This window comes from Rattus norvegicus, chromosome 15 (genome assembly GCF_021556685.1).
Source record: "Rattus norvegicus strain SHRSP/BbbUtx chromosome 15, alternate assembly SHRSP_T2T, whole genome shotgun sequence".
Lineage (NCBI taxonomy): Eukaryota > Metazoa > Chordata > Mammalia > Rodentia > Muridae > Rattus > Rattus norvegicus.
Window position 1 is genome coordinate 72,252,847 of NC_141548.1, and position 14,417 is coordinate 72,267,263.

The 14,417-nt window shown below is 35.4% G+C and overlaps 1 non-coding gene across 1 annotated transcript; it reads left to right on the top strand.

Annotated features, from left to right (window-relative positions):
- Nucleotides 1-2,336: 2,336 nt before the first annotated feature.
- On the top strand, nt 2,337-2,468 carry LOC120097232 (small nucleolar RNA SNORA17). Its single transcript, XR_015639190.1, has one exon. It is a non-coding gene; the product is annotated as a small nucleolar RNA SNORA17 (small nucleolar RNA).
- Nucleotides 2,469-14,417: the final 11,949 nt, after the last annotated feature.

Consider the following 14,417-nt stretch of genomic DNA (forward strand, 5'->3'; position numbering starts at 1 on the left):
GTCAGTCAAACAATTGTGGGATGATGAAAAATGCTCCTCTTTTTATATCGAAGCAAATAGTAGGACATATGTACAGTACTTTTGTTTACTGAAAAAATTAAGGTAAAATAATTACTATATGATCTCATTTGCTTCCTTTTAGAAAAGGGCACTATGTAAGTCAGTACTCTTTAACTGAAGTATTTTGTAAATATAAATAAATTTGCTAAAAGTCTCCAATTACTAAAGAGAGGCCAGAGGGTTCAAATACTTCTCTCCTGGGCAGGCACTGAGGGATATTATTTGCTTTCCTAGGTATTTAAACAATTTCTGACTGGTAAAAAGTAATCCTAGATAAAGTGTGTCTAGAGATTAGCAGTAGGAGTTTGCTGTTATTTCTGTTGTTATTTTCCCTGCTGAGTGGAAACTAAACATCATCTTCCCAGGTTAAAAATAGCTCCCAGCTATGCAGTGCACAATGGCTCCTAGATGTACTTACCAAATTTTATGAATACATTTGTCATAAGTTAAAATATTTTATACAATTTAATAATCTCTTCCACAGGAATAAACTGTTTTAAGGGTCTCTTTGTTAGTGCTTCTTAATGTGAAAAATTCTGTAAGTGGCAGCGGATGTTAGAAAAAAACTGTTCTATTGGGGGTAACCACTAGAAACTCCCAGATGCTAGATAACCAAGAGGTTTCCAGGACCCAACAAGGAGGACATTAGCCAAAATACCCAATATAGGGGAGAAAAACCCTGTAGAGACCATATCCAATGGATAGGCATGGCCACTGTTTAAAGGATGGGGTCACCCATCCACCTCAAAAATAATATTAATCCATAATTCCTCCTGCCAAAAGGAAATGTAGGGACAAGGAGTAGAGCAGAGACTGAAGGGAAAGACATCCAGAGACTGGCCCACCTAGGGATGCATCCCATCTGCAGACTCCAAACCCAGACACTATTGCTGATGCCAAGAATTGCTTACTGACAGGAGACTGGTTTAGCTATTCCCTGAGATGCTCTGCCAGAGCCTGACAAATATATGTGCAGGTGTATGCAGCCAAACATCAGACTGAGCACAGGGACCCCAATGGAGAATTTGGGGCAAGGAATATAGGAGCTGAAGGGGTTTCCAACCCTATAGGAAGAGCAATAATATCAACCAACCAGATACCCTGATAGACTAAACCACTAACCAAAGAGTACACATGGTGTGGGGAAACCCATATCTCTACATGGATATGTATCAGAGGATTGCTTTAGCTAGCATCCCTCAGAGAGGGGCCCCCTTGGTTTGTGGAGGCTCAATGATCCAGTGTAGGGGAATGCTAGGGCAATGAGACAGGATGGGGTAGGTGGGGAATCACCCTCATAGAGTCAGGGGAAGTGAATATGGAGTTTATGGAGGGGAAACTTTGAAAGTGGGCAACAGTTGAAATGTACTCAATGACAGTTCTTAAAGAAATGACCTTAGACTTTTACATCTCTTCCTTATCTAGAAATAATTATAAGGAAGTATTATAAATTAATTTCATTACAATTAATGGCAAGAATCATTAAAATAAATAAATAGGTTCTATAACAGAGAGAGAGAGAGAGAGAGAGAGAGAGAGAGAGAGAGAGAGAGAAAGTCCCCTAAGAACAAACTGCACAAAGAGAAGGGCAGCATGAATTTATGAAGGAAGAGAAGTTCAAGCAAATAATAAGTAGATAGCAGTCCTAGGCTTCCATTGTACAGGTCACCAGTTAGAGTACAGGAAACAGAAGTTTCATGCAAAGAGACTGAGCCCTTGAGTAAGGGCAACTCACTGGGAAAACGTCTCAAATAAAATTATGCTATCCAGTTCAATGCATTAACAACTACAGCAGAGAAACAAATAAGGCCCAAGTTTTAATCCACAATATTAAAATATTTAAGAATAAAGCATGGGCAGTATTATGAACAATAAAATTTAAACAGTTCAGAAAGCACTTAGGGAATCAAATGTAAGTCAGAGTTGGGCCCATTGTCAATAGACTACAAAGATTACTATGAAAAGAAAACAACTCTGAGAAAATATTACATTCATATACCATGAAAGACAAAATTATGACCATGGTTTTCAAGAATCTTGATCTTTATAATCTGTGTGAAAGAGGAACTACACTAAAACCACAGTAAACTACTGTAAGTATAATATCTATTAAACAAAATTATAGAATTTACAGTTTGAAATAGTTCAGTCATAAATGATAATCTAAATTCCAAACAGATTTAGATCAGAGACAGATTGTTTAATGACTTCTAGTAATAAAGATTTAAACTACACAAAACAAAGAAACAATCCATAAAACTAAAAACAAATTTTTACCTACCCCTACAGTTTGTACTTGTGTGACAGCTGCGTCACATGTGCAGCAGTAGGTGGCAGAGAGGTGAGAGGCTCTGCCTATGTTCAGTGTTCTGACTTATGAACATCTGAATGACCAATAACCTAACATTCCCTAAAACAAAACAAAACAAAACAACAAACAAACAAAAAAGCCAGCCTGAGACAACTATTAGTTGCTTGGACAGGAAGGTAGCCTGGGATGACACCAGACGTGCACAGACCTTCGGGTGGGGACTGAGTAGAACACACTTGAAATAACATTTGTCTGGCACTGTAATGCATTCTGAGGTAACTTCATACACTCAGTGACTAAGAGTGACATTAGCAGGAATATGGAAATGGTGAAGAAATGGAAAAGAAACAGAAGTATGTAGGCACAATGAAGTAAGGCAGAACTAGAGACATTTGGATAAGGAAATGCCTGATGTAAGTAGCTGGTGATGCCACATGGGACAATAGTGGGGTCATGGCCTGTGCTGCCACAAGGGGCCATGACTGTCTGTGTCTGTGTCTCTACAGCAGCAGGGGTCAGCTACCATCAAAGGCCAGACAGATGACACTCATGTGGGCTGCTGCCCAGGTAAAGGCTGATGTCTAAGGACCATTACAGAAATGGCCCCACCACACTCTTGAGCATTAGAGGAGTACTGTCCTAGGGGCATGAAAATAGGGGAAATGATCCAATTATTAGCCAATGACAGTATTCAGGTGACCAGGTCCTGCATGTTTCTGGGAGCTTCAGGTAAGCTAACACTGAGGACAGAAGTTTGAAACAACTGGCTCACCCAATTTTCTTCCTTGCAGTAGAGCTGGCCCTGTTTGTAGGGCTTGCTTTTGAGTCAGTCTTGAGAGTGTGAAACCAGGAGAAATAGAGGAGAGTCCAGCTGAGGTACCTCTCAGTGATAGATATATGGTGTCAGGTTGACATGGTTTCCTATGCGGCTACATGACACAGTTTTGCATATTAGTAATGTGTATTAGGAACAAATTTCTCTGCCTCTGGCTATTCAAGCAGACAACACAGGCATAACGGGACAATGGGTTCTAGATGTGGAGGCTGACTGTCTTGATTCTTAAGTGGAAAATCTTAAACAACTCATGATGAGTAAGTTGTACCAGGAAATATTTGGTATAGGAAATATTTTTGAGAAACTTGATATCTTGGTAGTTAAGAGAATTGAAGACTCCAGTGAAAAGGTACATTGAGCATGGGTCACTATGAACAGAGGTGTCTGTAGGAAATATAAGGGATACAATTGAAGAAGTAGCTATGTCTACTGGATTAGTGAACTGACCTACTGACCTTCCTGGAAAGATTGGAATATACTAATTTGACCCCTTGGCATTGCCTGCCTAAGGAAATTAGGGTACAAGTTCTAAGAAATAGAGTTTGTCCTTGTGAAAGAGCCCTGGGGGAAGCTGCAAGAGGAATATGGAAATGAGTTTGAAAAGTACTATAGAAATAGATATTTGGATGAGTTCAAGAAACTGGAGAGAGAGATTCTGGAAATTGAGACAAGTTAAAAATATTAATACTATGCTGAATTGTTTAGCACACTTCTGTTTTAATGCTAATGCTGCAACCACAAGTTTATAGCCAGATGACCTGTGATTGATTTGGACCTGTGATTTGGACCTGTGATTTGAAGCAGTTTTTTTTTTTAGAAGAGTTAAAAGATAATGTATAACTTACTCTAGGGGATGCTGAACTGTGACTATGAGTGTGCATTGTGTTTTCTGGTGACATAGTTACATCAGGGTTATTCATGAAAACTAATGGGCTTGTGGAAAATAATAGAAAGGCTTTTGATTTGTATTATTGTATAAAAAATTGTGTAACCAATAAAAGTGTGAGGTGAGCTCAAAGAGGGAGATGAAAGAGAGAGAGGAAAGGGGAAGGAGAGGAGGAGGGGACGTGGAGGGAAGGGGGGAGTGGGAAGGGGGAAGAGAGAGAAATACAGAGACAGACACAGAGAGGCAAACAGAGAAACAGACAGATAGACATACACATGCATGTGCACATGCACGCGCGCACACAAACACACACACACACACACACACACACACACACGGATTGGGGGAGCAGGGGCAGCTTCAGAACAAAATGAGTAACCTGTCAGTTTGCATTTGCATCATTGCCAAAAACTCTGATTTTATGCCAGTCCAATCCTTTGGTTCTCAAGAACCATGAAATGACTGAGACTGGTGGTCCTTGGCAACAGGGCTTTAATTTGTGCCACCCTAATCTCTAATCTATCTATGGACTGCTGGAGTACATGAAGGGTCTGCTCCTACAGATCCAAAACTAAAGGATCTCCATGACACAGTGAAACAGCAGTGAAGTTTCAGTATTGATAGAGTAGCAGACAATTAAGAATTCATACCAGACCAATGTTCACAATGAACATTTGCAAGTAGAAAAGTGTAGACAAAGGGTATATGTGAATACATTGTGACACACTAAAGCTTCTGCAAGATTTTTAAAAAATCTGTTGGAAGGAAGTTGCAAGGGGAGATGGAGGGGGAAGTGAGTATAATTCAGGTACATAATGTGAACTTCATGTAATACAAGTACAGAACAGTTTTTAAAAATCATTCACAAAGATAATACAATATTCTTTTTTAAAATCCTTAAAATTCATAATTTTAGAATAACATAAAATAAATCATCAACAACTAAAATTGCTATTTCCAAAAGTCAGCTTTTGTGATTGACATAGAAATAAAGATATTAACTAGAAGTATCTACTGAAGTAGTTAATTGTTATTAAGACAGAACTACAGAAAATACCTAAAGGATCACTAAATACAGAGAATGAAGAATGACTGTATCAATCACAAGAACTTTAAAATGATCAAGTTCATGAGAGCAAAGAAAGTCAGACTAGGAAATAGTAAACAGGAAGAGAAATGACCATGCCCAACTCAATGCAAACATAAGACAGATTGGTTTTGAAAGAAATATAAGTGCTTGACTTCAATATAATTTTTCTAATCACTAGAATGGGTTATTCACATTAGAATGTAATAAAGGATGTTCAAAGCTCATCTGCAACATATATTAAAGAAACTAAATTTACAAGAAAATTTATTTACAACCTATATAACATATATTCTTTACAGAATTTCATTACACTTTCAACAAAAATCCATGGAACTTCAGGGCATAAACAAATCTTAGCAATTAAAAGAATTGGATTGATATTTGTATATTTCATAAAATACTAAAAATAAGTCTGCAAAATATAATACATACTAGTTATTGAAGAAGCCATGGAGAGAATGTGAATGTTATTATCAAATGAACATGTAAATATGTACATTCTTATCAGAAATTTTCAATATAGGAAGGGCATTTTTAGAAAAGTTATCACTTTAATAAATAGAGCAATTTTACATAACATAATGTTCCACTTCAAGTTCTTATAAAATCAGGAACAACTCAAACACAATCGAAGTATGTAGAATAAGATCTGGACATATATCAGTGAAACTGATACTGAAAGAAAAAACTGAGAGTCAGTGAAGCAAAAGTTGATTATAATAAGGTTGACAGAAATTTAACAAAACTGTCATGCTAACGAGGTTTAATAGCACGTGTCACACTGGGAACAACCCTGCTTTCCTTTCTAGTATTTTGGAGTATTCAAGGTGGCTTGATCAAATGCAAAATTTAGTATAGTCATTTTAAGAATATATGCATATGGGTGTGTGTGTGTGTGTGTGTGTGTGTGTGTGTGTGTGTGTGAGAGAGAGAGAGAGAGAGAGAGAGAGAGAGAGAGAGAGAGAGAGAGAGAGAGAGAGAGTACATACATCTCTACTCCTAATTATAGCACATTAAGTCTGTATATAACTTGACTGGCCAAGTAACATTGTTACCTGAGCCTTAGTTGTAGGAAGTTTTGTAGATGCATTTTGGTGACTTTGCTCTACCAACATGAATTTTGATTGTTTCTGGTTCTCTGTAGTACCTGTGGAAAAGAGAAGATTTCTAGGTGAGAGCTGAAGACAATATACACTCATCTGTTGCATAAGATGAATGTTTGTAGATAACCAATTGGCATGTGCTATTTCAGGCAGGGCTACTTGTGACACTCTCAGTATTTCTCAGTGGTATATACTACTTTGTGAAAGGTAGAGGTCTCGTGAGCTTTTCCAATGAGGCAAGTTCACTGGTATCACCCTCATTCTGTTTACTTTTGGATGGTTAGTTTTGTGAGACTATATGTGTAGCTTCTGATGGTACTAAAATATGTAGTATCATGGCAAACTCCCAGATCCTCTAGCTCTTAGAAGGCTTCTGTCCCTTCGTCTACATTGTTACCTGAGCCTTAGTTGTAGGAAGTTTTGTAGATGCATTTTGGTGACTTTGCTCTACCAACATGAATTTTGATTGTTTCTGGTTCTCTGTAGTACCTGTGGAAAAGAGAAGATTTCTAGGTGAGAGCTGAAGACAATATACACTCATCTGTTGCATAAGATGAATGTTTGTAGAATGTTGTTGGGCATTATGCTTGTTTAGTAGATTGACAGCTGTAAATTCTCCTTCAGTAGCTCTATGTAGTTCGCTAGGTTCGTAGTAGTAGCCATGGCATCTCTCTTATATAACAACTCTTAAATCTAATAAGAGAGCTGTTGCTTACCACCATGGAATGACGACTATTACTACTGTACCAGTAGGATTATTGATGCAGACTACTCAACAATGATAGGTTTCATGGATATCCAAGGAGCTTGTGACCTTAGATTCCTTCTGCACTTTGTAATCATGACTACATGAAGGCTGGTCTCAGAGGAGTCATGCAAGTCAGTTCTACCTCAGGCATTTTGACCCACTGGGTCTGACGTACATGGAGTCTTCAGCACTAGATGTTATGTACCAACACTAAATTTAACCAAGTATACCAGAGATGGGCTGGTATTTTGGGAGTCTCTTAGAAAGCCCTAGCTAAAGAACATTAAAAGAGAATTTTGCATCTACAACTGTGTGTTACCACAAAAAGTCTGTATTAGAGTTATTATTTGGTGGTCTTAGGCTTCCAACGAGAAAACTGTCACCCATATAAGAAAAGTTTCTTAAAATAAATTATATTATAAATAAATATATCGTGCATTATGTATTGCAATATGTTATACAAAATTATGTGTATTATAGGTGTTATTTTTTAAGGTAAATATTAATAATGTGATTTCTTGTGTATGTTTCAGCCACCTATATTTTATTTTCCTATCTCCTTCTGTTTTATTTAGTCTCTTCGCTTCCCTAAGGCAATCCCATACTTTTCTGCTTCAATCAGGTTACTTACAGCCTGGTATTTCTATTTAGCCTCCCTGCAATTTCTTCTGTAACTATTATTATGAAAAGAAGTAAAAAGAATAGAGGTTTGATACCCCACCTTAGGGAGATGTTGGAGCAGTGAGACAGGAGAGGGTTGGTGAGTGGAGGAGCACCCTCATAGAGGCAAAGGAGAGGGAGGATATGGGATGGGGGGTTGTGTTGGGGTAACCAGGAAGTGGGATATCATTTGAGATATAAACTTATGGAATGATTAATTTTTAAAAAGTGGCCATGAATTTGATATATAAAACGGAGGTTGATATAATAGGATGTGCAGGGAAGAAAAAGAAGAAGGATATGACATATCTGTATTATTATATAAATAAAGAAATAAATAAATGGAAATGTTAACTAAAAGGGTGAGAAAACGTAAAAATTTTTAAATCTAAAATATGTTTAAGATAGCATGTGTAGTCATATTTAAAATACTTTATCTGAGATAATAATTTAGGCATGATCTACATAGAACTAAGATCTCATGATATTTGCCTCCCTTTATCTAGTATACCCCAATAAATTGTCATTCTATACATGCATCTCTGAAGATAATTCAGAGGTACTTTTCCTTTATCATCAATTACTTGATGTACAAATTGTTTGATTCTGTAGAACAGTAAATATTGGCATGGTCATAAATATTTGGTGTCTTATTTCTTTTGATAGTAGCAAAAATACTGAATTGTATGGCAGTTTCACATCCACTTTTCATGAAAATCTTGATATTGTTTTCCATAACAATTGTATTAAGTCATAACATGCTCCATCAATACTGATCTAGGTTTGTCTGTCTACATCCTCATTTGGTTCTTTTTCTTGTTATAAGTAATTATTCCCATTATGATTTCAATCCATATTTACATGGTGATTAGTGACATTGAGCTTTTCTTTTGCCTGTTTTCCAGCCATTAACATATCTTATATTCAATACTGGCTATTTAGTTTTATCCTTCTTTTTTAATTGGGGGTTTGTTTGTTGCTTTTGAATTTTTGGAATCCTTAGTAGACTCTGGATTTTAGATTATTCTAAGATGAATTTGCATCAATTTTTTTCTCACTATGCCAGAAAGTGTCCTCTCATTCTGCTGTTTCCTTCAATACTAACATGGTATTAAATTGAGGCCAGAGGCCCTGACTGTGTACTGATCCTATAACAAAGCCCTTTAGGAAATCTTTGATATTAAGTTTCACCAATCTGATACTGAATTGTATAGCAAAGTCCTGTGCATAGATATTTATCCTACCATAATAAAGTTCTTGCTTCACGTATCCTGACTAAGGTTGTACTGTTGTTGTTGGAGCTCACTAAGGCTGAGTGATCATTTTTGAATATTACATATAAAAAGTTATTCACAGAATCACTTGGAGTCATGTCATACTCCAGTGACATTGACTAGACAGTGTCTTCAGGGGACAAATGCATCCTTTACAGCTTGTGGCAAGTCTTCATTTCATTGGTGGTAGGGCCAGCTATGGATACTGCACACTGACTAGGTTGTCAAAGTTAAGGCTGTAGAGAGGACTGCTCCTTGTTTTTTCAAGGATTACTTTAGGTTGGCCAGACCTGAGTGTACCAACCTTAGGAAGCTGTGTTTTCCTGAGGTAGAGAGTTTAATTTTCATAGGACAACTTTAATGGTAAAGAATGAAACACTGTTCTGTCTTGTAATTTTATGTTGAACGCCAGGGCAGATCTAGTAACTTCAGTCGTGAACTCTGATCTGGATATTGAACTTTTAGATTTTTAAAATTGAGAACAATTATGGAGAAGTTTCACCCAAGATATAAGACCAAGTACTATGTTAATATTCCTGCTACTTAACAGATTGTCATTTCCTTTTTCAGTTTTCATAGACTGAAGGAGGATGTCATGTAATAGAAGCAATCATGTAATCACCTAGTTTCGTTTGTTCTCATGGCCCAATCTTAGGACATAGTGTGGTACTTTGGTTCAATAAAGTATCTGATGACAAATGAGGGTATTTAGTACCTACTTGTTCCATTAAGGGTGAGATGTCTGCCCACAATATTTAGGGGTTTAGGGGTTTATTATTTATGGACAATAAATAATAGGGGTTAATATCTACATGTCTCTTTCAAAGTATCTGTTCTTGTAAAATGTTTCCTTGCCATGATATTTTATTTCTTGCAAAAATCACATTGCTATGTGAATTGCCACCCAAATTGATGTTTATTTAAAAAGACGATGAGGAGGATATTAGTCAACTTCATGTTGTTCCATTTTCTGACTACATATCGCTTTTATAAAAACTCAAATCCACCCCTATTTGTTAGGGGAATGTATATTTGAAATTTGGTCATGATTATTTCTTGGATTATATTATTTAAACATTATTTCTATAGGTAATTTTTACAATAGTCATATTTTAATCTTAATATCATGTCTATGTAGAATCTAAAACATTCACTTCCCCACTGTATAGCCAACTTGGTCTTAAGAGAACTAAAATAATAAATATTTGCCTGCAAACTCCTAGTTTGACAACTATAAATGTAGTGTCTACTTAGTAAAACCTCAAGGCTATTTCTTAACTCAGCACTTTAAACTGCACTTGAGCAATTTCTCTCAGTTCTATAAAATGAAAAACTGAACTACCCCAGATTTGGTGCACAGTAGAAAAATCCTTAAGTGGAGAGCAGACAATTTCCTTACAGCTCCAGAAATGTAATGACACTTTGAATCAATAAAGATACATGAGAAGGGAATCTCTAAAAATAGCTCTCCAATAACTCTAAACCAAGATTCTTAAATCTCTCCTCAAGGACAGGATTTCTTCAGTGCCTGGTGCCTTTTGTCAGGGGCTTTTTAATAAGAGTGAAAGAGCTTGTATCAACAACAGGGCTTCATCACTCTTCTGAAAATAGAAAGATCATCAGTCTAGTAGACATGCTTTCCACTTCAACTCAAATGATGTTATTCTTTTAATTAGAAGACCAGAATATTACTCATATGAATGGTGATGTCATTTGTAGAAGAAACATATATGACAGCTTTTATTCACATGACATGAATATGCTTTGTGCTTATGGTGTTCATGAAGAAGGATTCAGTCTTACTGGTCCTCTTTATCACAAGGTCTGTGACCCCTATTTCACTGCCTTAATATTTAAAAACGTATTCTTTTAAACAACAACAAAGGAATATATTGATTCTGTGTTTGAAATCATATTAGAATAACAACCTAGCTATGGATGTGTGTGTTCAATAGTAACAGCGAGCACTGAAAGGATTTTCATAATCAAAATAAAACAGCTTCACTCCTTTGAACACAAAGGATCATTTTTAGATTTTCTTTACCATACCCTAAACAAAGAATTTTTTATTCTTATAAACATGAACTGCCTGTTTTTTCCTCTAAATAAATGACCGAGGAAGTGAATGGATGATTTGAGCAATATCCTTTATCTCCAAATATATTTAAAAAATGATATGATCTTTGGATTAGATTCCAGTGTTATTCTGTTCCAGAAAGCTGTGTGATCTGTGAGAGGATCTCCGAGCTCTCTGTGCTTCCATTCACACTTCTGAAAACTAGACATTAATAATGCTAACCTCATGAGGTTTTTATCAAACTATTAAGAAGAATAACATTTCACATTGAATATCCAACTGTGTGATAATAAAACATTAATCAACAAATTCAGCAAGTGATAGACAAGCATACACACAGAACAAAGTCATTATGTTTGTCCTACTGTTTTTTATTCAACTCAACACATATTTAAAATCAAAGATATTTTGAAAATAGAAGCCAAACATAGGGATGTTTAAAAAAAAAACAATGAAATTAGTTTGCAAGTCACTGAAAAATTGTTTTTCATAAATTTATTATATTTTAGTTGTTAATTTGTTTTGTTGCTTCTAGAATCATCTATTTCCCCTTACTTGCAAATACTCGAAAATATGAAATTATAGTGTATTAGATAACAATCAGTTTAGGTTTTGAGACATAATGATTAACATCACAATACTTACAAAGTAGAATCATTACTAAAGACATCAAAGGGCAAAGGAACTGTAGCACAGACTCCTAAAACCTAAAAATGAATAAGGGGGTGGGTGTAATAGTGTTTCCTTTTTCCATGTGTCTTTTCATCACAAGTGATGAACCCTAACAAAGGTATTCCCCTGTTTCAGATCTTGAAATGATGTGAATATCTAGGATAAACTATGAGGAGCATTTCGATTTTAGAGCTTTTTAAAACAGAATAAGACTCACTTGGTAGATACTTTCTTATTTCAAAATATTGCATTTCTAACATGTTCTACTTACATTATGGGGAATTCCAGGAGGAACAAAGAGCATACGGAAGTTGCTGGCAGAAAATTGTCCTCCAGGATCGACTCCACACATGGCATATATGATACCTAACTTCAAATGGGAAAATAACATATCTCTTTAGAAAACTGGAATAGTAGCTAACATGAAAAGTTGTTACAAGTTAAGTACATTTATGCCAGTAGTCGACTCTTAGTAAGGTGAAAACTAAAATCCATTGCTGTTTAATTTATACAACTTATTGACTTGTAAAAGAATTATAAAATGAAGATAAATAAAATAAACAGAAAATAGAGAACAATATTGGCATTATTTAATTTAAAGTATATCTAGGTTGTAAATGCAAAATATGTTAGAATAAACTGTAAAATAAGTACACATCTCTGATCTTATTAATACTATGAAGTACTTCAGTTAAGCAAGTCCATAGAATATTATACTGATCCAGTGAGAGGTTTCATAATTCATGAAAATTGCTAAGCTAAATTATGAAACTGTCTATTGTATTGAAAATTTTAATTTCTGGTAATTTCTTGCTATCCAATAGGTTTTGACTGAACCTGAAAATCTTTTTCTATCATCTTATAGATTTTTCCCCTTTAGGAGATGTTATGTCACCAATTCAGGGCCATTACAGCCACAGTACTCTTAGCATAAGAAGAATTTCAATATGATAAAAGTAATTTTTGCTACATGTCAATTTTTATAACTACTTGGAGATACTCCTAATAAAATCTATACCTTAGATTTAATTGTTTATCCTCTGTGTTTATGAGCTAGAAGCCTGTATTTCTTTAGCTATAATTAACACAGAGAGCAGCACATTCAATATTTGAGAGGGGACCCTTTCCTGATCTATGAATGGGGCACACATCATTTACCTTTCTTCAAGGAAAATGTTACAGATGTTAGTAGATCAAATCTCTCCGGTAAAGCAGTATACTCAATACACAGGTGTTAGGGGGACAAGACCTTGGAGTTTCCCAGTGAAAAGGTACTGATGTTACATTTCATCACATGATGCACAAAGTCTTTGAAAGCTACAGAACACCTTTTATTTGAATGATGAAATGAAAAGCCATACTTAACTGTGCTTGCTATTTGGAAACCATACAATTTTTTTCATTGTTAATATTGTCAAATAACTCTTTTGAGTAAAATTCACGGCTGATTTTGTTTGTCTCATGATGATTCTACTTGCACCTCACACAATCCTCTACTTATTATACCAATGAGTCTGTAGTTGGTGAGAACACAAAACTGTTTCAAATTTTTTGAATATCATGACTCCCTGTGGGATACAATGATTATATTTTGTTTTGGGGATTTTGAAATTTATATAATCTTAATTATATAGCAGAAATAACTGTATGTACATTGGATACATCCCAAATATTTTGCTAGGTTTGACAAACATCCCTGCTGTTTAAAATTAAAATAAGAAGACAAAATTTCCAATTTGATTTGTCCATTAAAAAACATTTTATACTATTCTGTATATCTCACCTTATGTAACCATGATTTTTTAAAAATACAATATGTTTCCACAGAATATGATTTGGACGCTTGAGTTCTCCGTACTTAGAAGACCAACCCTCAGAAATGCACAGTTGAAGGCCTCTTGGGTTTCACAGCAAGATGAGTCTCACAAAAGTAATAGCAAGTTCAAATTCAAAACAGAATAATTTTATTTCTAAACAGAGAGAGAAAGAAAAGGAATAGAGTGAAGTGGATGGGAAAGGAGCTAGATAGACTCGGCAGTTAGAGGGGGAAATCATGATGAGAATGTATCATACAAGAAATTGTTTTTTTCAGTAAAATACACTTTTTTTCTAATTAATGGCATTGACTTTGAGATCTATACATAATAAATGTGATAATTGCAAATTTTTGTAAAAAATTGAGATTCAGGTTTCTAGGAATCATAATAAACAATAAAAAAAATAGCAACAGTAACGGTTTGTATATGCTTGACGCAGGGAGTAGTGCCAGTAGGAGGAGTGGCCTTGGTGGAGTACATGTGTCACTGTGGGCATGGTCTTTAAGATCCTCTTCCTAGCTGCCTGGAAGCCAGTCTTCTAGCATCCTTCAGATGAAGATGTAGAACACTCTGCCCCCACCTGTACCATGGCTACTGGATGCTGCCAAACTCCCACTATGAAGATAATGGACTGAACCCTAAACTTGTAAGCCAGCCACAATTAAATGCCATCTTTATAAAAGTTGCCTTGCTCATGGTTTCTGTTCACAGCAGTAAAACCTTAAGTAAGACACAACCTTTTCTCAATAAATAGAAACTTCATTATATTAGGTTCTACTGCCAATATACTTAGCATCATTTTTTATTTGTCAACAAATGTTTGTTCTGAAATTTAACTTAATCACAGATCATTTCTTACTTATTTATTTGTTTATTTTATTTAT